The sequence below is a fragment of the Wyeomyia smithii genome, chromosome 1 (genome assembly GCF_029784165.1).
Source record: "Wyeomyia smithii strain HCP4-BCI-WySm-NY-G18 chromosome 1, ASM2978416v1, whole genome shotgun sequence".
Lineage (NCBI taxonomy): Eukaryota > Metazoa > Arthropoda > Insecta > Diptera > Culicidae > Wyeomyia > Wyeomyia smithii.
Window position 1 is genome coordinate 143,458,946 of NC_073694.1, and position 23,989 is coordinate 143,482,934.

The following is a 23,989-nucleotide window of genomic DNA, read 5'->3' on the forward strand; positions in this document are numbered from 1 at the left end:
CTGCTCGCCAGCCCAATACGCAAGAGATGTGCATCTAGCCCGTAGTGGTTGGACATAATCCGAGACATCATGCGAAGGAAATCTCGTCCTACATCCAACCCCCGAAACCAAGGTTTGGTGGAAACCTTGGGGATGATGCTGTGTAGCCACCTCCCCAGTTCTCCCTTATTCCACGAGGCCTGCCAGTTGACAAGTGTACTTTGACGTGAAAATTTTAAAAATTCATTGTAGGCACTTGGTCTGTTATAAATATCACCGTTTGTTGCGCCCACCTTAGCCAAAGTGTCCGCATTCTCATTGCCCGGAATGGAACAATGAGAAGGGGACCCACACTAAGGTAATCTGAGAAGATTTTTCGGATAAAGCACTCAGATGTTCCCGTATTTTCCCCAGGAAATACGGAGAGTGCCTTACATCCTTCATCGATCGGAGAGCCTCAATAGTACTGAGACTGTCCGTAATGATGAAGTAATGGTCCGTGGGCATTGTTTCAATAATCCCTAAGGTATACTGAATTGCAGCCAATTCTGCGACGTAAACAGAAGCAGGATTATCGAGCTTGTAGGAGGCGGTAAAATTATTGTTGAAGATACCGAAGCCAGTGGACCCGTTGAGAAGTGATCCATCAGTATAAAACGCATTGTCGCAGTTGATGTTTTTATATTTGTTATAAAATATTTTAGGGATCTGCTGCACGCGTAAATGATCCGGGATTCCACGAGTTTCTTCCATCATGGATGTATCGAAAAACACAGTAGAAACAGAAGTATCTAATAAGTTGACACGATTGGAGGTGTATGAGGAAGAATTTATACTTTGAGACATGTGATTGAAATACACAGTCATGAAACGGGTCTGAGAATTAAGTTCAACTAGCCTATCGAAATTTTCAATTACCAAGGGGTTCGAAACCGCACATTTGATGAGAATACGAGTAGTCAGATCCCAAAAGCGGTGTTTTAATGGGAGAACGCCCGCCAAAACTTCCAAACTCATCGTATGGGTCGAATGCATGCAACCTAAGGCAATACGCAAACAACGATACTGCAATCGTGCCAGCTTGATTAAATGAGTGTTTGCAGCGGAGCGGAAGCAGAAACATCCGTACTCAAGCACCGACAATATCGTTGTTTGGTAAAGCCTTATGAGGTCTCCTGGGTGGGCGCCCCACCATGATCCAGTAATTGTCCGGAGAAAATTCACTCTTTGTTGACATTTTGTCGTCAAATACCGAACGTGACATCCCCAGGTGCCTTTCGAATCGAACCAGACACCAAGATATTTAGATACCAATACCTGAATAATTGTTTCACCCATTAACTGTAAGTGGAGCTGAGCAGGCTCACGCTTCCTAGAAAAAACTACTGTCTCAGTCTTCTCCGGAGAGAATTCGATACCTAGCTGTAAAGCCCAAGCAGACAAATTGTCCAAGGTATCTTGCAATGGTCCTTGCAAATCGGCAGCTTTGGCTCCTGTAACAGAGACCACGCCGTCGTCTGCAAGTTGTCTTATCGTGCATAAATTTGCCAGACATGCGTCAATGTCATTCACATAAAAATTCTAAAGAAGGGGGCTTAAGCATGAGCCCTGGGGAAGACCCATGTAGCTAATACGAAAAGTTGCCAAATCGCCATGCGTAGAATGCATATGCTTTTCGGACAACAAATTATGCAAAAAATTGTTCAAAATTGGTGAAAATCCTTGTCGGTGGAGTTTGCCTGAAAGAATGTCAATAGAAACGGAATCAAAAGCCCTCTTAATGTCCAAGAACACAGATGCCATTTGTTCTTTGCGAGCATAGGCTAGCTGAATATCTGTAGAAAGCAACGCAAGACAGTCATTCGTTCCTTTGGCACGGCGGAAGCCAAATTGAGTATCTGATAGTAGACCGTTTGATTCGACCCAATGGTCTAAACGACGGAGTATCATTTTCTCCATCAATTTCCGGATACAGGATAGCATTGCAATCGGCCTATAAGAGTTGTGATCAGAAGCTGGTTTTCCCGGTTTTTGGATGGCGATCACCTTCACTTGCCTCCAATCCTGCGGTACAATGTTTTGCTCCAGGAACTTATTGAACAAGTTCAACAAGCGCCTCTTATCCACCGACTTGAAGACTCCTCGCTTTCGTTGACCGTTATACGATTTCGCATTCTTCGGGCTGTGTTCCAAAGAGTGCTCATCGATGTCTCCCTCGACGTTTCGTTTACGAACCGGCGCCAATATCCACGTTTCTTTGCTCGGACCAAGCTTTTGAACTTGGTCTCAAGCTCCAAATACCGCTTAAAGTCGTCGGGTTGACCTTTCACCCAAAAGAAGGCCTTAAACGCGTCGGATTTTTCCGTGTAGACATCGGAGCACTCTTTGTCCCACCACGAAGTGGGAGGCCGTTCTTTGATCGTCACGCCGGGATATTTCTTCGTTTGGGCATGCAACGCGGCGTCGAGAATCAAGCCCGCGAGGAGGTTGTATTCTTCAAGTGGTGGGTGATGTTGAATCGACTCGACAGCTTCTGATATCATTTCCTCGTATAATTTCCAATCGATATTCCGTGTGAGGTCATACGGAGTATCAACTGATCGCGTGCGACTTGAACCATTATCAATTGAAATTTGAATAGGCAAATGATCGCTACCGTGGGGATCGAGGACTACCTTCCATATGCAATCCAACCGTAGCGATGTTGAACATAAAGATAAATCTAAAGCACTGGGGCGCGCTGGAGGTTTCGGAACGCGTGTCATATCCCCGTTGTTTAATATTGTCATGTCGAAGTCGTCGCAGAGGTTATAGATCAAAGAGGAACGGTTGTCATTAGAAGGGGAACCCCAAGCCACGCCGTGAGAGTTAAAATCTCCCAAAATCAAACGTGGCGAGGGAAGAAGTTCTATTAAATCAAAGAGCAGCCGTTGCCCAACCTGTGCTCTGGGAGGAATATATATTGAGGCAATACAAAGCTCTTTACCTTGTATTGTCATTTGACATGCGACAGCTTCGACGCCTGGTACCGTGGGGAGGTTAATACGATAGAAGGAATAGCACTTCCTAATCCCTAGAAGTACTCCTCCGTAAGGGGTGTCTCGGTCGAGGCGAATTATATTAAAATCATGGAAGCTAAGATCTACATTTGAAGTGAGCCAAGTTTCACAGAGGGAAAATGCATCGCATTTATGCTTATTAATCAAAACTTTAAATGAATCAATTTTGGGGATTATACTTCTACAATTCCACTGTAAAATAGAGATAGAATCCTTCATCTCAGCCGATGAATTAGCCATCGAAGGATACGATCGCTGCAAGGAGGGGCCATTGAGCAGTCAACTGCTTCAAAAACGTTTTAACTGTTGGTAGAAATGCCAGCAGAAGACTTTTAAGAGGATCAGTGATGTTGAAATTTTCAAAAATCCAGTCCACAATATCTGAAAACTTCAGCAGTCCAGATTCTGGCTGAATCTTGGACGAAAAAGAAGGAACAGTTGGGTTTTTTGATGTTCCAGGAAGTGCCGGAAACTCCTTACTTGAATTCAGTTTTGCCAATCCCGGAGGAGTTTGCTTCGGATTTTCTACAGCACTTTTTTGTTTCTTAGTATCGGTCATTTCAGATGGAGACCTTCTCTGTACTTTCCTAGGAAGCCTAGGAGAAGAAAGGTTTTTCCTCTTCCTAGATTTCCCGGGTTCAACAAAAGAATATTCCCCAACTGAATCGTCAGAATCAGACTCATCGGATGGCAAGACCTCGAAGAGATTCGGGGAAACCAGTTTGGTGGCAGCGGCCTCTTTGAGCATTTCTGCGAAAGTGCGCTTAGAGCGCTCTTTCAGAAACCGCTTGATCTTGTCTTGGCGCTGTTCGTACGCGGGACATGCAGACAGCTCATGCGGAGTCTGCCCTCAATAAAGGCACTTTTAAGCACCCTTATTACAGGCGTCATCCGCATGTTGCTCTCCGCACTTGCCACAACGTGCTTTATTGCCACAGTGGGAGGCCGTATGGCCCAACTGTTTGCACTTGAGGCAATTCATTACCCGCGGTACAAACAAGCGCACGGGCAGACGCACCTTGTCCACGAGCACATAGCTCGGCAGAGCAGACCCGGCGAAAGTCACGCGAAAGGGGTCTGAAGGGGTGTAAGTTTTAACAACCTTGTCGAGCGATACTGAATGTAATTGCTTACATTCAAGTATCTTGGCAGGTTCAAGGCTAGAATCCTTGAAAAGGCCTTTTCCAGCCTTCAACAGGTCCTCGACAGTCAGACTCGATTCGCTGACCACACCGTCAATCTCAACTACGCGAGCTGGAATGTACACGTGGTACTCCCGCGTGAAGAGCTCACAAGCAGCAATCTCGTTTGCTTGCTTGAGGTCGGACACCAAAACACGCAGCTAATTCGGGCGTACTTTGGTAATTCCAGTCACGGCTGTAAACCGTGCCAGATCTTTACATATTTGCATTGTGTTCAATGCTTTCACTTTCGGCCGGAAAAATACAGCCCCAATACCAACTTTGCCCTCCGGATACTGCTTAAGCCGATGGGTAGCTTCCTGCGGGGTTCCATTCTTAACCCTTGGAACTTTGTATCCGGGAGGGCTAGGCGGTAGAACGAGCGGGTTTTCATCCCCGCGTTCGTCGTCCATGTTGGACGCGTAAGCCACACACGCAAAATGCCAATCAACAAATAATATTGTAGAAAAAAACCAAGAGAAAAAAAACTACTTATCTTCTGCAGCCGCTCTCCACCGCAATCAGCGCACGGGCGATGCCAATCTCCAGTCCTTCACACAAGAGTCCGCTAGCAAAAGCTGCAGCCGCTCCAGCCACACAGCAGCACCAGTACAGCCAAACAGCAGTACGCCGGGTACTGGATCTCTCGCAGTAGCGACACAACGTACAGTCTGTGGCGTACGGTAGCAATAGGCGATGATGCGTTCCTTTGTCTTCAATAGACGACGGCAACGAGCAGCAGTGCACACGCAATACAATGCACGGTGACCTTGAAGGCGATTAACTGGTCGGCACTATCGAGATCGAAATGAAATTGCGACCAAACACGACGAGAGCACAACTCGGAATGTATTATAATTATTATTATTATTGTTATTATTATTATTATTACTATTATTACTATTGTTATTAGTATTAGTATTACTGTCTTTTTTTATTTTGATCCATTGTAGTTTGAAAAATTGTTTTTAAAATTTAATATCAACTACTTGATCCCCCCCCACATTCGAACATTTATCGTTTGTGTGCGGTAGAGCGTAAGGCTCCCGCAAAATGGACGACATGCAGGTTTAGTTGCTATTCATTGCTATTGCTTAACATCATACAAATAGGCAAGGACCTGGCAAAACAGTTTTCAGACGTAACCGAAATTACAAAGGTTAGACCGAACAAACTGCGAGTTGTCGTGAGTAGCTTGAAGCAAGCAAACGCAATTGCTAGCTACGAGCTCTTCACGAGAGAGTACCGCGTGTACATCCCTGCCAAGGACGTGGAGATCGACGGTGTGGTTACCGAAGGAAGCCTCACGGTCGATGACATTTTGCGTCACGGGGTTGGCTGCTTCAAGAACCCCCTGATTCAAGATGTAAAGATACTGGATGTCAAGCAATTGCATTCAGTATCCATCGAAGAAGGGAGGAAGAAATTCCTCCCTTCGGACTCCTTCCGTGTAACATTCGCCGGATCCGCACTGCCGAACTACATCTCTTTGGACAGGGTTCGTCTGCCTGTACGCCTGTTCGTACCGCGGGTCATGCATTGCCAAAACTGCAAGCAGTTAGGTCATACAGCCACCTACTGCTGCAACAAGGCACGCTGCAGCAAGCGCGGAGGCAATCATGCTGAGACCGCTTGCAGTGAGGATACTGAAAAGTGTCTTTACTGCGAGGGATCTCGGCATGACCTTTCGGCATGTCCCGCGTACAAACAGCGCGAGGAAAAAATTAAGCGTTCCCTCAAGGAACGATCAAAGCGTTTTTTTGCAGAAATGCTGAAGAGTGCTGAGCCACTCTCGACAGGAAACATCTTTTCCTTTTTGCCAACCGATGAGGGTACATCTGACGATCCCGTCGAAGGGTGTTCTTATGCCATGCCAGAAGGATCTAGGAAGAGGAGAATGATCAACTCTCCTAATCTTTCTCGCAAAGGTCGCAAGATAACCCCTAGCGGAATGACCAATAAGCCAACACAAAAAGGAAGCGGTGAAGAAAAACCGAAGCAAGTACCTCCCGGTTTTAATTTTCAATCAAACCAGGAGTACCCACCGCTTCCTGGGGCACCAAAAACCCCTCGTGCACCCATTTCTCGATCAGAAGATGAGAAAGAAACAGGGTTCAAAAATTTTCTGATATTGTGGACTGGATATTTAAAACATTCAACATACCAGATCCCCTACAAAATATTCTTCTTGCCCTTCTTCCTACAGTGAAAACCTTTTTGAAGCAACTCACAGCAACTTGGCCCCTTATTTCAGCTATCATATCTTTCGATGACTAATACGGCGAAAGAGGTTAGGAATTTATCACTGTATTACAGTGGAATTGCAGAAGTATCATCCCCAAATTCGATCTATTTTCTCATTTGATAAATACATACAATTGTGACGCTTATGCGCTTTGTGAAACCTTTCTCAATTCAAACGATCAACTCAATTTCCACGATTCTAACATTATTCGTCGAGATCGAGACTCACACGGTGGAGGGGTACTTTTAGGGATTAAAAAGTGCTATTCCTTCTTCAGAATCGATCTCCCCTCGATCTCGAATATTGAAGTCGTTGCCATTCAAACGAATATGAATGGAAAAGACCTATGCCTTGTTTCGTTATATATCCCTCCATCCGCGCGGATTGAACAGAGGCATCTCACTGATATAGCAGAGTTGCTTCCCGCGCCTTTTTTGATATTGGGAGATTTTAATTCTCACTGTTCGCTATGGGGGTCGCTGTACGACGACAACCGATCTTCTTTAATCTGTAACTTAATCGACGACTTCAATCTCACAAGCCCCTACCTAATCCTCCAGCACGCGAAAGCGTGCTTGACCTATTCTTTTGCTTGACATCACTAGCGTTAGATTGCCAGTGGAAAGTAATCAATGATCCCCACGGTAGTGATCACCTACCAATCGTTATCTCAATTGCTAATGGGTCAACTCCAACGGATCCAATCAATATTGCGTATGACCTCACACGTAACATTGATTGGAAGTCCTATGAGATCATAATATCGCAAAGAATCGAGTCCCACGTGGAACTTCCTCCGAAGGAAGAATACGCGTTCCTTTATGGCTAGATCATCGACGCCGCGACTCAAGCTCAGACGAAACCGATACCCGGGGTAACGATGAGACGGCGCCCTCCCTCCAAGTAGTGGGACAAAGAGTGCTCAGACCTGTATGCGCGGAGGTCCTCGGTGTATTTGGCCTTCCGAGAACAAGGCACTATCGATTTGCTCCGAAAGTACGATGTACTGGATAGACAAATGAAGAGCTTGATAAAAGCAAAAAAACGCGGATACTGGCGGCGGTTTGTGAACGCGTTGTCGAGGGAAACAGCGATGAGCCTCTTTGGGATACCGCCAGGCGCATGCGGAATCGTAACGTTTCGAATGAGTCCGAGGAGTATTCAGATCGCCGGATACTCGATTTCGCCAAAAAGGTCTGTCCGGACTCTGTCCCCGAACAGAAGACCTTTCGCGACGCGTTTTTAGTAGCTACGGAAGAGCCTCCATTTTCGATGTTGGAATTTAAAATGGCTCTCCTCTCGTGCAACAATAAAGCTCCAGGGTTGGATAGAATTAAGATCAGATTGTTGAAGAATCAACCCGACTCTGCAAAAAGACGCTTGTTGGACTTGTTCAACAAGTTTCTTGAGCTAAACATTGTTCCGCACGACTGGAGGGAGGTAATAGTCATTGCTATTCGAAAACCCGGAAAACCTGCCTCTGATCACAATTCTTATAGGCCGATTGCTATGCTCTCCTGCCTCCAGAAATTAATGGAGAAAATGATCCTCTTACGGTTAGACAAATGGGTCGAAACAAATGGTTTACTTTCAGATACTCAATTTGGTCTCCGCCGGGGCAATGGAACGAGCAATTGCCTAGCGTTGCTTTCTACTGAAATTCAACTCGCCTTTGCTCGAAAAGAGCAAATGGCTTCTGCATTCTTGGACATTGAAGGGGCTTTTGACTGTGTCTCTGTAGAAGTTTTAACCGAGAAACTTCATTTGCAGGGACTTTCACCAAATTTAAATAATTTTTTGCCCAATTTGTTGTCAGAAAAGCATATGTATTTCTCACATGGTGATTCGACAACTTCCCGAATTAGTTACATGGGTCTTCCCCAAGGCTCATGTTTAAGCCCTCTCCTATATAATTTTTACGTCAATGACATCGATGAATGTCTTGCAAATTCATGCACGCTAAGGCAACTTGCAGATGATAGCGTTGTATCCATTACTGGAAGCGAGGTTAACGATCTGCAAGAACCATTGCAAGATATCTAAGACAATTTGTCTGAATGGGCTCTCAAGCTGGGTATCGAATTCTCTCCGGAGAAAACCGAGTTGTCGTTTTTTTCTAGGAAGCATAACCCAGCTCAGCTGCAGCTCCTACTAACGGGTAAAACGATCTCTCAGGTTTTAGTCGCTAAATATCTCGGGGTCTGGTTCGACTCTAAATGCACCTGGGCTTGTCATATTAGGTATCTGACACAAAAATGCCAACAGAGGATTAATTTTCTCCGTACGATTACCGGAACCTGGTGGGGTGCCCACCCAGGAGACCTTCTAAGGTTATACCAAACAACAATATTGTCAGTTCTTGAGTACGGCTGTTTCTGCTTTCGCTCCGCCGCGAACACGCACATTATAAAATTAGAGAGAATACAATATCGTTGTTTGCGTATTGCCTTGGGTTGCATGCAGTCGACCCATACGATGAGTCTTGAAGTGCTAGCGGGTATTCTTCCGTTGAAACAACGTTTTTGGAATCTCTCTTACCGGTTGCTAATTCGATGCACAGTTATGAACCCATTAGTTATTGGAAATTTCGAGAGGTTGGTCGACCTTCAATCTCAATCCAGATTTATGACTTTATATTTTGACTATATGGCTCAAGATATTAATCCTTCTTCATACGATTCCTCCAATGTCGCACTTTTAGATACTCCTAATTATGCTATATTCTTCGAAACCACCATGAAACAAGACATTTCTGGTATCCCGGATCAATTGCGACCCCAAGAGATCCCTAAGATTTTTTTCCAATAAGTTTAAACATGTTAGTTATAATAAAAGGTTTTACTCTGACGGATCTAATCTAGATGAGTCCACTGGCTTCGGTGTTTTCCACGAAAATTTTATCGCCTCCTACAAACTCGATGCTCCTGCTTCCGTGTACGTCGCAGAACTTGCTGCTATTCAGTACCCTCTTGGAATCATCGAAACCCTACCCATAGACCACTACTTCATCATCACAGATAGTCTCAGTGCCATTGAGGCTCTGCGATCAATGAAGCCTGTGAAGCACACCCCGTATTTCCTGGGGAAAATACGGCGGTTTTTAAGTGCTTTAACAGATAAAAATTACCGGGTTACCTTAGCGTGGGTCCCTTCTCATTGCTCGATTCCGAATAATGAAAATGACTCTTTAGCTAAGGTGGGTGCTATTGATGGCGATATTTATGAAAGACCAATTGCTTATGATGAATTTTATAGCATTTTGCGTCAGAGGACACTCAACAGTTGGCAATCATTATGGAACTCAGGTGAACTGGGACGGTGGCTATATTCCATTTTTCCTAAGGTATCGACGAAAGCATGGTTCAAGGGGTTGGATGTAGGTCGGGACTTCATTCGCGTGATGTCCAGACTTATGTCCAATCACTGCACGTTAAACACGCATCTCTTTCGTATAGGGCTTGTAGACAGTAATCACTGCGTTTGTGGCGATGGCTACCATGACATCGAGCATGTTGTTTGGTCGTGTACCGAATACTGTGGTGTTAGGTCCGAGCTTATAGATTTCCTTCGGGCCCGAGGAAAACAACCGAACGTACCCGTTAGAGACATTCTGGGAAGCGGTGATCTCCAGTACATGACACAGCTATACCGGTTTATAAAAAATGCTGAGATTAAAATTCGAATTTTTTATCTATTTGTTAGATTACAATTCCAGTCACAAACTGAAAGAAAATGACACACCATGCTGGAGACACTAAGACGAAGACTCGGCATCTTTATGTTCACGCAGACACCTCAGATAAAACTGCTCAAAGAACATCACTGGTTAGCCACGTACAAATGAGTACATTCTGTAATATAGCAAAGCAAAGCCATGGTACTACATTCCGATTCGGAACTTGACCTTCTGTTTACTATACACAGACTTCGCAGCCAACTGTTGAGTGTACAGGACAATTGCGGGGCTAGCGCTACGATCCTACTGACACTAACAGTCTCTCCTGAGCCGAGACTCGAACCTACGACAACTGGCTTGTTAGGCCACCATCGTACCTCGAGACCAGCTGGGGAGGCATCTGTAATATAAAATAGTTAAAAACAAAATTGTAACTCCCCTCCTCTCACCTTAAATCCCCACTAGCTCGTAGTCGGCCGCGAGATATAAAAAATGTGCCTCCCTCTTTTCCCTGCCAATTTAGGATTTAAAAAAATGTACTTGGCTCAGTTAACTAAATTGTATCGTGCCGGTCAAATAAACTATTTTTAAAACTTGAAAAAAAATTATTCCATTAGGGGTTTATATACCTATTTGTTTTTCCAAAGATCGAAAAAAAAAATCTTGAGATCATTTTCCCAAATTTCCATAAGGATTTGACTAGTGCGTTTCACTCTGGTACTAGATTAATAATTAGCGTATATGTTTAGAGGCGAACCAGCCAAAAGCTGAAAACCTCTCTAATAAAGAAAAAAAAATAGCGTATACTTGGAGCGATTCAGTTGAACAGAAAATAAAATTTTTACTTGTCTTTCTGATGATTCGATATATACCTTTTCAGATTCGCAATCTGAAACAATTCAAAGAACGAGCAGAAATATTGTAAATGGCATAAACAGTAGAAGCATAGCATGCACTTGTACTCCAGACAGACCAGACAATATTATTCGGTGCTATTTAGAATAACTTTTTTTTAAATTTTCTCTCTCTTCAAATAAGAATGTGGGGTGTGATAAAGTAAAGAATTTAAGATTGTCACCACGTATTAAAATGTGTATATAAAATTACGATGTGCTGACAACCATACATCAATAGAAGAGAAGAGGAAATTCCAACCAAAATCATTCAACATGATTATCAATGCGGTTGCCGAAATGGATGTACTAGCAAAATATCGTTTAAGCAACGTCTCTTGAATTTCAAGCAATTTTACGAAAGCACCGGTGGGGAAACGGGGACAACATTTATTGCCAAGTCTATACGTGTTTTGACAGTTAACAGAAGGATAGTTTCCGATACCAGGGTCTAATATTTGCTGCTGACAGAGTAAGTCTAAAAATATCAAAACATGGAATACTATTTTATTCTATTCAAGTACAGTCTGTACAGTCACGATTCAATTTTTTTTTCTTCGAACTTGATGAAAGAAATTGGAAGGACGTCTGCCTTCTGAACACGACATTCAAAATCCTCTAAATCACAAACGTTTGTACCGAACACTGATGTTGTTTTTGAAAATAAGTAAATTCAAGGCCACAAACCGAACCAGTCAAAATTCAGATACGCAACGCACAGCTGTTCCCCGCGTTTCCCTGCAGCCTCTAGCTTCTGCGTCGTGTTACAAGATATAAATGAATCCAATGTTTGAGATGCTTGATTTGGTAAATCAGCGGTGAGCGCTTCCAAGGTAACCTTTTTGCTAACCTGTTCAAAATTTCGCGGAATCGAGAGTAATGTGATAATACACCAAAGATACGTTTCAAAACTGATTGGTGTACGACTTAACCGAACCAAGCGCCATTTTTTCAATTGAGTTATTAACACCAGTGGATGTAAAAATTGATATTATTTCGAAATCATTTCGACGGTTCACAAGAATTTTACAAAAAATTCATGTAATATATGTGAAATATGTAAAATATGCATGAAGAAAACATACGGGATGATTAAAATTCGCCTTAACTCTATCCCTGAGAAGAGAAACTAGTTTTTACCTCGAAAATGACATTCAAAATCATATTACCCAGCAACCACATACATAATTGGCACAAACTCTGTTGCAAGTTAAGAATCGATCGGTTCTCTAACCGTATTGATTAATTTCATCGTTAAAAAACTCAAGTATATTTGTTGAACTGTGATCAAAGTTTAGATGTCAGGTGATGGTATCACCTACGGGGAATGGGTTAGAACGTTCGCTGATTACACGAAATAATGTTTTTGGCCCTTGGTTTCAGTTTAGCTGCACCACAGTGAGAACAAACTGAAAAAAAAGAGACAAAAGTCTTTTCCGACGTTTTAGCATATAGGTGTCTTCGGAGAAATTTTCCAATATGCTCTTTAAAATATGTTGAGATAATAGTTGAAACTCATTCCGCGTCGAACACTCGACAGAAACGGACGCGCAAAGTGGTCGTTCTATTACAATCCGGTCCGTGTGTACTTTGGCTGTATTGGTGCAAAATACCAGCTGCAGTTTTGATCTGTGCACAGTGAATAGATCTTTCTAATTCAAGGCCATCATTTGACAGTCGAGTCGTGTCGCTGTGCTGAGTGATCTCACACCCGGCTCACTGCTGGTGGCTGTATTGGTGCTGTTGTACCGGATGCTGCTGGCTGCTTCGGGTGCAGCTTCGAACGATCGGACAACCACTGCTGGAAGGAAGAAGTAAATAGGTACGTGTTCTTGTCGGCGCTAGTGCGCTAGTGCACTACATTTAGCGCGATGGATATAGATCCCTCGCCTCCCGTGCCACCATCCCCGAGCCCCCCTGACCCTGACCCTTCTGTTACCCCCTCCCCTGTTCATTCTCCAGTCCCCCCTCGCCCCAGGCTTTACCCAGACGGATCTCAACAGGGCAGCTATACTGTTTATTTTCGTCCAAAGGCAGGAGTGAATTCAAAGCGATTAAACATACTGCAAATTTCGAAAGACCTGACGAAGGGGTACAAGGCCGTGACCGAAATTTCCAAGGTCCGACCTAACAAGCTCCGTGTCGTGGTCAGTGATCTGACACAGGCCAATGCTATCGCTTGCTCTGAGCTCTTCACACGCGAGTATCGCGTTTACATACCCGCACGAGACGTGGAGATCGACGGTGTCATAACCGATTCGAGTCTGTCTGTCGAGTGTATCCTAAAAAGCGCAACCGGTTGCTTCAAAAATACCGAAACACAGGCGAAGATTTTGGATTGTAAGCAATTGCGGTCCATGTCTCTCGTCGGCGGTAAAAAAGTTTACACTCCGTCAGACTCGTTTCGCGTTACGTTTGCCGGATCTGCACTCCCTAGCCACGTCTCGATCGACCGGGTTCGTCTGCCTGTGCGATTGTATGTACCCCGTGTTATGAATTGCACCAATTGCAAGCAGTTAGGCCACACAGCCGCCTACTGCTGCAATAAGGCACGATGTAGCAAGTGTGGGGAGACTCATGCGGAAGATTCTTGCAGTGTTAATGCTGAAAAATGTATTCACTGTGGGGAAAACCAACATGAGCTCTCCACATGCCCGGTGTACATGCAGCGCAGAGATAAAATCAAGCGGTCACTTAAGGAGCGTTCAAAGCGTTCTTATGCTGAGATGCTGAAGAAGACCGTGACCACTTCTACCATAACATCGAACCCCTTTGATGTGTTGTCCTCTGATGAAACCGATTCTGACGATTCATCAGCGGGTACATCTTATGCCAATCCTGGGGAGTCTAGGAAGAGGAAAAATGTTTCTTCTCCTAAACTTCCCCGTAAAGGTCCTAAGATTTCCCAAAGTGTAATGAAAAGTACGAACAAACCAAACAGTGCTGCGGAAAAACCGAAGCAAACTCCTCCTGGGCTTGCAAATTTAAAGTCCCAGAAGGAGTTTCCAGCACTGCCAGGAACATCTGAAACCCCAGTTGTTCCTTTTGCACATCCAGTTGATGAAACAAATTCTGGATTAGTGAAATTTTCTGATATTGTGGACTGGATTTTTGAAAATTTCAATGTACCCGATCCAATTAAAATTTTTCTTACAGCATTCCTCCCAACAGTTAGATCATTTTTGAAGCAGTTGACTGCCCAATGGCCCCTCCTTGCAGCGATTGTATCCTTCGATGCCTTATTCAACTGCGTATATGAAGGATTCTATCTCTGTCTTACAGTGGAATTGTAGAAGTATTTTACCAAAAATTGATTCGTTTAAAGTTTTGATAAATAAAAACAAATGCGATGCATTTTCCCTTTGTGAAACTTGGCTTACTTTAAATATTGATCTCAACTTCCATGATTTTAATATTATTCGCCTTGATCGAGACACCCCAAATGGAGGAGTACTTTTAGGGATTAAAAAGTGCTATTCTTTCTATCGTATTAACCTCCCCTCGATTCCAGGCATCGAAGTTGTCGCATGTCAAATGACAATACAAGGTAAAGAGATTTGTATTGCCTCAATATATATTCCTCCCAGAGCACAGGTTGGGCAACGGCTGCTCTTTGATTTAATAGAACTTCTTCCCTCGCCACGTTTGATTTTGGGAGACTTCAACTCTCATGGTGTGGCTTGGGGTTCCCCTTACAATGATAACCGCTCCCCTTTAATCTATAACCTTTGCGATGACTTCGACATGACTATTTTAAACAACGGTGAAATGACACGTATCCCGAAACCTCCAGCGCGCCCAAGCGCTTTGGATCTATCCTTATGTTCGACGTCGCTACGGTTGGATTGCACATGGAAGGTAATCCTCGATCCTCACGGTAGCGACCATCTGCCTATTCTTATTTCAATTACAAACGGGTCAACTCGCATGCGACCAATTGACATTCCGTATGACCTCACACGGAATGTCGATTGGAAGTTATACGAGGAAATGATTTCAAAAGCGGTCGAGTCGATTCATCATCATCCACCACTTGAAGAATACAACCTCCTCGCGGGCTTGATTCTCGACGCCGCGTTGCAAGCCCAAACGAAGAAATATCCCGGCGTAACGATCAAAGAACGGCCTCCCACTCCGTGGTGGGACCAAGAGTGCTCCGATGTCTACACGCAAAGATCCGACGCGTTTTTGGCCTTCCAGAAGGGAGGTATACCCGACGACTATATACGGTATTCGGAGCTTAATACCAAGCTTAAAAGCCTGGCTAAAGCAAAGAAACGCGGATATTGGCGTCGTGTCGTGAACGAGACGTCGAGGGGGACATCGATGAGCACTCTTTGGAACACAGCCCGAAGAAAGCGGAATCGCGTAACGGTCAACGAAAGCGAGGAGTCTTCAAGTCGGTGGATATTTGATTTTGCCAGGAAAGTATGTCCGGACTCTGCTCCTGCGCAAAACTTTGTTCGCGATACGTCTCCGGGTCACGACGCGATAGAATCACCTTTTACGATGGCAGAATTTTCAGTTGCCCTCCTGTCCTGTAACAATAACGCACCTGGGTTAGATAGAATCAAATTCAACTTGTTGAAGAATCTTCCCGGCAATGCCAAGAGGCGCTTCTTGAACTTGTTCAATAAGTTCCTGGAGCAAAACATTGTACCGCAGGATTGGAGGCAAGTGAAGGTGATCGCCATCCAAAAACCAGGGAAACCAGCTTCTGATCACAACTCTTATAGGCCGATTGCAATGCTATCCTGTATCCGGAAATTGATGGAAAAAATGATACTCCGTCGTTTAGACCATTGGGTCGAATCAAATGGTCTACTATCAGATACTCAATTTGGCTTCCGCCGCGCCAAAGGGACGAATGATTGTCTTGCGTTGCTTTCAACAGATAATCAGCTGGCCTATGCTCGCAAAGAACGAATGGCGTCTGCGTTCTTGGACATTGAAGGGGGCTTTTGATTCCGTTTCTATTGACATTCTTTCGGGTAAACTTCACCGACAAGGATTTTCTCCAATTTTGAACAATTTTTTGCACAATTTGTTGTCCGAAAAGCACATGCATTTTACGCACGGCGATTTGGCAACATTTCGCATTAGCTACATGGGTCTTCCCCAGGGCTCATGTTTAAGCCCCCTTCTTTACAACTTTTATGTAAATAACATCGACGAATGTCTGGCAAATTCATGCACGATAAGACAACTTGCAGACGACAGTGTAATCTCTGTTACAGGAGCCAAAGCTGCCGATTTGCAAGGACCATTGCAAGATACCTTGGACAATTTGTCTGCTTGGGCTTTACAGCTAGGTATCGAATTCTCTCCGGAGAAGACTGAGATAGTAGTTTTTTCTAGGAAGCATGAACCTGCTCAGCTTCAAACACAATAAATGGGTAAAACGATTTCTCAGGTTTTGGTACACAAATATCTTGGTGTCTGGTTCGACTCTAAAGGCACCTGGGGTTGTCACGTGAGGTATCTGATGAAAAAATGTCAACAAAGAGTGAATTTTCTTCGTACAATAACCGGACAATGGTGGGGAGCCCACCCAGGAGACCTTATAAGGCTTTGCCAAACAACGATACTGTCTGTTATTGAGTACGGGTGTTTCTGCTTCCGCTCCGCAGCAAACACACATTTGATCAAACTGGAGCGAATACAATATCGTTGTTTGCGTATCGCCTTGGGTTGCATGCAATCGACCCATACGATGAGTTTGGAGATCTTAGCTGGAGTACTACCATTGAAAACCCGCTTCTGGAGCCTGTATTCTCGTATTCTAATCAAATGTGAGGTCTTGAACCGTCCCGTGATTGAAAATTTTGAAAGGTTAATCGAACTTAATTCTCATTGTATTTCAATCACATGTCCCAAAATATAAACCCTTCTTCGAATATTCCAAATCGTGTCGACTTATCAAATACTTCTGATTCTACTGTGTTTTTCGATACATCCATGATAGAAGAAACTCGTGGAATCCCGGATCATTTACGCGTGCAGCAGATCCCCAAAATTTTTTCCAATAAATATCGAAACATCAACTGCGACAATATGTACTACACTGACGGATCACTTCTTGATGGGTCCACTGGCTTCGGTATCTTCAATAACAATTTAACCGTCTCCCATAAGCTCGATAATCCTGCTTCTGTTTACGTCGCAGAATTAGCTGCAATTCAGTACACCCTAGGGATTATCGAAAAAATGCCCACGGACCATTATTTCATCTTTACGGACAGTCTCAGTTCCATTGAGGCTCTCCGATCGATGAAAGATGTTAAGCACTCTCCGTATTTCCTGGGGAAAATACGGGAACATCTGAGTGCTTTATCCGAAAAATCTACTCAGATTACCTTAGCGTGGGTCCCTTCTCACTGCTCGATACCGGGTAATGAGAAAGCGGACTCTTTGGCTAAGGTGGGCGCAACAAACGGTGATATTTATGAAAGACCAATTGCCTTGATTGAATTTTTCGCATTTGTACGTCAGAATACGATCATCAGTTGGCAAAATTCTTGGACCAAGGGGGAACTGGGAAGGTGGTTACATTCCATAATCCCCAAGGTGTCGACGAACCCGTGGTTCAAGGGGTTGGATGTAGGTCGGGATTTCATTTGCGTGATGTCCCGGCTTATGTCCAATCACTATAGATTTGACGCGCATCTCCGTCGTGTTGGGCTCGGGGAAAGTGGTATCTGTGCCTGTGGTGAAGGTTATCACGACATAGAGCACGTTGTTTGGTCATGCCCTGTACACCGTGACGCCAGGTCTAGATTAATAGCTTCCCTGCAGGCCGAAGGTAGGCAGCCGGCTGTTCCTGTTCGTGATGTCTTGGCGAGCCGTGACCTATCCTACATGTCCCTTATATACGTTTTCCTGAAATCCATCCACGCCCCAGTTTAGTCCTATCCCCTTCCGCCTACATCCAACCAAACGACAAGAACACGTTAAGACCCCGGATCCGGAAACAGCAATCAGACCCGCACGATACTCTCAAGGCCCGATGGAAACAACCCAATATGCCAGTCCGTAATATCTTGGCCCAGCAGCGGAACAAATTTAATATGCTGCTTACCTATGGCAATGAAAACCATCAAACAGCAAACCTGTGCTTTTAATGCAAAGTATTCTAGCTTTAAGTTAGATTTAGTTTCAGCTCGTAGTCGGCAGCGAGGATAAAAAATTTGCTTTTAGTTATTAAGATACTTTAGAAAGTAAGCTACCAGATATAATTGGCGTCGTTAAACATTAAATTGTATTTGTGCCGTGTCAAATAAACTATAGATGAAGAAAAAAAAATAGTTGAAACTGTTATCAAGGGGGTATACAGTTATATTTAAGGCAACAACTTCTAGTTACAAGATTTCAAGTTTAGGTCTTCGGCAAATTTGCAGATATATAAATTTTATAAGCTTTTCCTGAAGAAACTAGGTGTCTATTTTGTAAGACCTACGAGTTCTAGCTAAATTCCTATTACCACGCCCTTAAAATCAATTTATAGAGTTTTTGAGTTTGATTCGCATCTGATCGAGTTGGCATATTCTAAAAATCTTTTGATATCATCATGATACACAACTTTTATGAAGACTTCAATATCGTATATTGTATATTCATAAGTCTAAACTATACACATTTTTAGGGTAATATAATTCAATAAATGACACTTTGTGGCAGCCAAAATTATTCTCATTTAATCAGTCATTGTGTACACTAGAAGTGTACAAAAAAAAATCATAGCCGGGTATGGTCGGACATTATCGTTTTCTCAGCAATCTTCTCATACCTATTACATTTATGCGGACTGCAGATTGTTTTACCGCGTACAATAATAGGTTGCTAGGATGCCAAACAACTGTGTTTGGTATATAGCAAGTAAAACTCATCCAACGTGTATACATACTTCTGAAAAGATGCTGCGAAAAAATTTATTTAAAGTGTGGCTGCAAGAGCCTGGTTCTTCAAGCATCACGAGAATGCACCACGTTCGCGAGTAGGTATATTTCAAAGCAAGAGAGAAGATTCGTGGATAACGACAGTATAAAGTTAAAAAAGGATATTTCAAGGTTCAATAGTCGGTGGAACAAGGAAAACACCGCAATGTCGTTTTGAGTCCCAAAATGAACGCTGGCTTAACTGCTACGCTGATGCATTTTTCGTGATAGTGTGAAACTCGGAAGGCCACGGAAAACGATTTCCACGCTTAGTCAACGTCACAAAAGACGTAGAGTCAATGCGTTTAGGCAGCAAGAAACAGCAACTAAATTAGCTTATGCAGCAGGAATGAATGCCCAAAATGAGGGGTGCAAGGGTGCTGCTAAACTTATTCGAGAGATACAGGTGAGAACAATTTCCAAAATGAGTCCGCAACTTTTGTTTTCAACTGGGAAATAAATGTGGCATTCAATGTTTCTTTTTTAATCAGGTTACACCAGGGAAAATTCGGCAGGCATGGAAAACCGAAAGCATTTCACAGAAATACCGTTTACTAAATACTGATGAAGGCCTTGGCTTTTTCATTGATGGTGAATTCAGCAAAATTCAATGGATATTGCTAAGAAATACTTCGGCGAATTGCAACGCACCACAAATATACCCCAGCTATAAGAAGATTGTAGAAGCAAGACAAAGATGCTTACCCGATAACAGACATATCAAAATAACCGAAATACCTGCAGAGGTTCATTTGCAGGCGTTGATGAATCACACAGTTGAACGCATATTGGCTCTGAAAATGGAGAGTATGAAAAATCTGGCTGCTAAGGATCTTGAATTTGTTTCCAAATGGGGATTCGATGGATCATCGGATCAATCGAATTACAAACAGAAGTTTGAGGGTGATAAGGAGGTTGACAGTTCGATTTCTATCACTTCAATGGTCCCTCTGCTACTCCGTCTCCAAGACATTCCTGAAAAAGTTCGGTGATGAACCAAATGCCTACCTCCACTAGATTATGTCGTTCGATAAAAGTGCAGTTCGGAAATGAAACCGCAAAATTATAAAATTAAATTAAATTAGAAGCTGGTGCCAAGCATGTTATGGAATTTTAGAATTCATAACACGTTCATATGTAGCATGATTGATGGGAAAGTATGCAATGTCTCAACCGGAATAGCTTTTCAGAAGTGTTGCGCAATTTAACAGCATAGAGCTTTCAAGGCCGGTAAACAAATCAATATTAGAGTTTGGTTTGTCTCCGCTTCATGCCCGAATAAGGTGAAACATAATGATGACACTGGTAAATTTTGCTAGAGCTTAAACTGGATTAAAATGAAAGATAAGAGCTTGTTAATCTTTCCTATGAATTTTGGTGTACCTAGCGTAGATAACTTTTTCAGAGACCTAAACGAGTTTTCTCGGAAGCCTACGTAGAAGCGACTAACTTGGCGATCACTTACTGTGTGGTCTTTTGACGAACTTCTGCATACACTAGGAGCTCCAAAATTCACAGGAATGCTATAAAAGCTACTATCTTTTTAGGAAAACTTTTTTGAGCATTGGGGCAACTTATTTTTCGTTTTTGTTGGCCAGTGCTATTGGTTATTTTCAAAATAAATATTTTTTCTGTGTCTTCAAAAGATTTATGGAATGCTTGCTGCATATCGCGTATAGGCTATAGATAAGGCGCTGTCCAGTAAAAAAAAACACAAAAAAAGTTTTGAAAGAGGAAAAAAAGCTATTAAAGAAAAATTTAAGCGTGGGATTGGCTTGATAAAAGATGTTCCGAAACAAGGCTCTGGCTCCAGTAACGATGGGAACACCGCTCGGAGATTTTTTGAGCAGCCAGAAATAACCGCTAATATAACAGGTTTGGAATTCTTGAAAAATTTGTTGTGATAGTGAGTGTATTGGCCTGTGGAAAAAAATCGACGTTGCAGGTTTTAGGGAATATTGCTACACGAAAGTGTTCAAGGTATGATGACAATGATAAAAAGATGACTTCAAAATTATTAAATAATTTTGGGTTTTGAACAGGAAAGCAACAAATGAAGATTTATTTAACCGGTTACTGATGATCAGACCTGTTCATAGCAAGTTTAAGACGACCAACTATCAAAAAGTCAAGGCAGTTATTACCAGCAGGTAAACTTATAAATCAACCATCAGAAACTGACACTTCTAGTGTACTGATGACTGATTAAATGAGAATAATTCTGGCTGCCACAAAGTGCCATTTACTGAATTATAATACCCTAAAAATGGGTACAATTTTGACTTAAAACTAGATTTTAAAGTAAACTATACAATATACGATATTGAAGTTGAAAAGGAAAAGTTATGTATCTTGATGATATCAACAAATTTTTGGAATATGCCAACTCGATCAGATGCGAATTGAACTGAAAAAACTCTATAAATTGATTTTAAGGGGGTGGTAACAGTAATTTAGCTAGAACTCGTAGGTCTTATAAAAGGTGTCCAGTGTCTTCGAGAAAAGTTTATAAAATTTATATATCTGCAACTCTGCCGAAGACCTAAACTTGATATCTTGTAACTGGGAGTTGTTGCCTTAAATATAACTGTATACTCCCTTAATAATAGTTTCAATTACTATCTCAAAATATTTTAAAGAGCATATTGGAATATTTCTCCGAAGACGCCTATATGCTAAGACGTCGAAAAAGTCTTTTGTCTCTCTTTTATCAGTTTGGTCCCACTGTGCGCCGGTTAACTAAATGAGTTGTATCTCGGTTTCCAATTAAGAATACAAAATTTTGGAGATTGACGTTTATGTTTATAACACCCGTTTTTATATGTTTCAATGCATTAGAGTCAGCAAGAGCAACATAACGAAAGACAAGCAATCAGCTATCAAACCGGTCGTTATCTATGTAGTGACTGTGTAAATGCAGTGAGCTGTGTACCTATGTAAGTTTATCCTGATAAACTTGGACGAGGAAATTAACTTTTCACTCACCCTAGTTTGTCACTGGTTACTTCCATCTCTTGCCTAACCAGCAGCCCAATCAAAACTGCATAGCAGTAGACTGTTCATTTGTTGTTGCTGTCGTCGATTATGGCAATGTAGGTCTCACAATATCCGCTTTTTATTACCTTCCATTAATTTAGCTGTGATCCCGCGTTTCTATTCAAACTCAGATTGATTGAAATACACACCAGCCGCCCTCTCTTCTAACTAACGACACGGATGGCGCCGAGATTTTCTATCTGTTTAGCGCATACTAACACTGCAATAGCGCCGCAAATAGTCACTCCTGGATATTTTTCTTTCTGCTCAAGTTGATTTGATTCACACCAGGCTTCTTGCAATCGAACGTAGGAACACTATCTAGTTGTTTGAAAATATACGCCTCGGGAAAACTCTGTCAGAAAGTGCGACGAAGCGGTGCAAATTGCAACGTTTAATAACAGCTATCTGAGCGAGCATCCTATGAAAAGCTTTAGAATTATAATTTATTTGTGAAGCAGACGATAAACTTTTAGATTTTTTTTTTCGGAAAATTATCGCGCTTTTTCACGAAACACAAAATACACCCAACCCCACCGAAAGTTGTTACACGACTGAATTTCTCTGTTTTGTTTGAAACTAGGATTCGCCCGCTTTATACCGGAGAGCGTCAAATGGTTGCCGGACTGTCAGCATTCAAATTTACGCTAGTATCATATGATGAAAATTTCACCGTTTTATTTCTCTGCGTAACACTGACATTGTAAATAAACAAACTTTATATAGTTTTGTTCGATATCTGACAAATACATAGATCTGCAACACGGAAGAAATAAAACGCCGATAACGAGTTTTCGGTTCTTAATTTTCGCGCGTTTTTGATTCTTCTGCCGGTCGAGATCCATCTCATGACCAGAGCGAAAATACTACGTTCTCTCAGAGTCAATGATTGTTCAGCGATGCCAACATTTCATATATGTCTGCATATTTTATTATTCAGACTTTTAGTTAACCTTTGGCCCTCATTGAAAACTTTTGAAGAAAATTAGATCAAATTTTATTGCCCCTTGCATGACTATTTGGACTTCTGTGATAATCATTCATTGCTTAATTTCTTATTTCGCTCTATCAAATTGAAACCTCAGTAGCGCAGTGGCAGTTTTTTTTGGGTTCATTGTTTGTTTTGTTTTTCATTTGCAACATTAAGTATACATTTTTGAGCAGCTTCAGTTGAAAATTAGGTTGAATATCAAAACAAAATTAAGTGTTACATGATTGATTGGGTGATACTGAGTATCGATACTTTCTCGATTGTCATTGTATCGATACCAGACCTCACGGTTTCAAGTATACTTTATAAATATATATAAGTATCAAGCACTGACCATTGCTAGAGTGATTTCTTATCAACCTACCAAGGTAGCAGTCATGATAGAGATTTCTTTTGTCTATATAATAAAATATTTTTGTCAAGCGTTTCGATAACGCTAGTATCGATACCCATCATCCAAACTGCGAAATCGTGTGCGAGAGTCGACTGTGATAATCGTGTATTTCAGGGTAGTCCAATTTGGCGTAAAAGTCGCAATATCATCTTAAATTTCAAAGCACACAGATCAGACTTTTTCTTAAGAACAATATTTTTACAAAACCGTCTGAAACAAACTAGCGGCACCCCATGTTTACATCTAAGCTATGACAAGAACCCGTTCGTAGTACTGTAACTATATTTCACATATAGCCGCCATCTAGTAGAAAAGCTTGTCAACTAACTAGTAAATATTCAATGCATTATGCGCGGTATGCAGTGTCGAAAAGAAATTTCTTGTGCTATCTCAATCCACAAGCACTGAATCAGGCAATGAAATTTCTTCGTATGAACGGTACGCAGCTAAAAAGATATCAGAAACCGAACGTGCCAATGAATTTCTCTTGGTATGCATACTGCTGTGAAGCGAAATTTCACTTTTTTTGGAACAGAATAATGAGGTGCAAATTAAATCAGGCAGTCAATTGTTCGCTCATTTGATCGTCTCTTAGTCCCAA

General features: G+C 42.3%; 1 long non-coding RNA gene across 1 annotated transcript in view; it reads right to left on the reverse strand.

Annotated features, from left to right (window-relative positions):
• LOC129718128 (uncharacterized) overlaps nt 1-22,794 on the reverse strand; it is a 49,937-nt gene extending 27,143 nt beyond the window's left edge. Inside the window, exon 1 of the long non-coding RNA XR_008726810.1 lies at nt 21,953-22,794. This is a non-coding gene — a long non-coding RNA (uncharacterized LOC129718128). The remainder of the gene's footprint in view (nt 1-21,952) is intronic.
• Nucleotides 22,795-23,989: the final 1,195 nt, after the last annotated feature.